General features: G+C 39.8%; 1 non-coding gene across 1 annotated transcript; it reads left to right on the top strand.

Moving 5' to 3' along the window:
• Positions 1-1,110: 1,110 nt before the first annotated feature.
• TRNAE-UUC (transfer RNA glutamic acid (anticodon UUC)) lies at positions 1,111-1,182 on the top strand. Its single transcript has one exon. It is a non-coding gene; the product is annotated as a tRNA-Glu (tRNA).
• The last annotated feature ends 797 nt before the right edge of the window (positions 1,183-1,979 follow it).

Here is a 1,979-nt window from a genome sequence, read left to right as displayed (position 1 = left end):
GCCTAATGTTAAACGTGCTAAGAACACTTACATCAGCCTGCAGTTGGGAAAAATCATGTAACATAAAGCCCATTTTGCAATAAAGTGGTGAATGTCTCATTTAATTTATTGAATGCTCTACTGAAATGAACAATTGAATGGTTGTAAGTGTATCAGTTGTTTACCCTTATGAACACATGGCTTACTGGGAGCTGTAGCTCTCTGCTGCTGCCCAGTATTATGAGAGAGTATTACAGCGCATATTGCTAGCCCGGGAGAAGATAAAAATTGAAAATTCAAAGTATGATTTCTACTGAATGTACATTGCTTTTGCACCATCATAAAGTTGAAAAACCATAAGTCAAACCATCATAAGTCAGGGACTGTCTGTATACCGGATGTCCATGTGATTCTAGAGAGGTTGATTCTACCACACCTCCAAAATATACAGCCTGAGCTTGTCCAGTGAAAAATCTCAGGAACTGTGTTGAGAATTTTAGAATACACACATAATGAACATGGGATAGGAATCATGTTAACTTTATTCTAATTTCCTCTCTGAACACTAATACACCAATAATACAGGCATACCCTATAACCATCTCCATGGTTAACTTTTCAATATCTATCATAAAGCATTTGAGTCTGATTCTCATTTCTCTTACCTGGAGAGCATATTCATGTTAGACTAGACCAGGGTATGTACACAGTTCTCTAACTGGCTCTGACTGAGTCATAAGCCCACTAGTTTCACCTGCCTGTGATGGGCCAGCTCTACTTGATTGTGTGAAGTGAAGATGGAAATGAAATGGTCCTTAATTAAAGACTGCAGTACCATCAATAACAGTTGGAGAAGATGTGTGGCTGACAATCAATAGACGTCAATTATAATATATAATAAAATGAGTTACTGAATCTATTTTTTCTAACACCCATAGACTATGCCTATTACCTGAAATTGTTTGTGCCTAATGCATATATTGAACCTAATTTAAGAGCCTTTTAAAAACAAATAACTTGTAAAGTATGAAATGTATTTTTTTCAGGGTTTTGAAGATAAGAATTAGAAGGTTAAATAAATTATAATATTGTCAGAGAAAAGAAAAATTTAAGAGTGTAAGTTTGGGGAATTGCCTGGTGGTCCAGTGGTTAGGACTCAGCACTTTCACTGCTGGGGCCCAGGTTCAATCCTTGGTTGGGCCACTAATATCCCACAAGCCTTGTGGCATGGCCAAAAAAAAAAAACGTAACCCAGAGAGTTAACTATTTGATCCCTTACTCCCTAAAGGAATATTTATTTTCTGGAACTAATCACATAAGGAATAAATTATCACTTTCCAGTAGTTCAAGGAAATTCTTATTAAAGCTTCTTTATTTCTGTTTGCATGGTAACTTCTCTACCACCTTTTGGTCTATCAGTATAACTTGATATTATATGTGCTTTTTTCTTTATTTTTTTTTTTTTTCGGTATGTGGGCCTCTCACTGTTGTGGCCTCTCCCGTTGCGGAGCACAGGCTCCGGACACGCAGGCTCAGAGACCATGGCTTATGGCCCTAGCCGCTCCGTGGCATGTGGGATCTTCCCGGACCAGGGCACGAACCCGTGTACCCTGCATCGGCAGGCGGACTCTCAACCACTGCACCACCAAGGAGACCCTGTGTTTTTGTTTTTGTTTTTTTAACATCTTTATTGGGGTATAATTGCTTTACAATGGTGTGTTAGTTTCTGCTTTATAACAAAGTGAATCAGTTATACATATACATATGTTCCCATATCTCTTCCCTCTTGCATCTCCCTCCCTCCTACCCTCCCTATCACACCCCTCTAGGTAGTCAAAAAGCACGGAGCTGATCTCCCTGTACCATGGGGCTGCTTCCCACTAGCTATCTACCTTACGTTTGTTAGTGTATATATGTCCATGCCTCTCCTCGCCCTGTCACAGCTCACCCTTCCCCCTCCCCATATCCTCAAGTCCATTCTCCAGTAGGTCTGTGTCTTT

The sequence above is a fragment of the Lipotes vexillifer genome, unplaced genomic scaffold (genome assembly GCF_000442215.2).
Source record: "Lipotes vexillifer unplaced genomic scaffold, Lipotes_vexillifer_v1.1 scaffold465, whole genome shotgun sequence".
In the NCBI taxonomy this organism is placed as follows: domain Eukaryota; kingdom Metazoa; phylum Chordata; class Mammalia; order Artiodactyla; family Lipotidae; genus Lipotes; species Lipotes vexillifer.
This window is presented reverse-complemented; position numbering and strand designations above follow the sequence as displayed.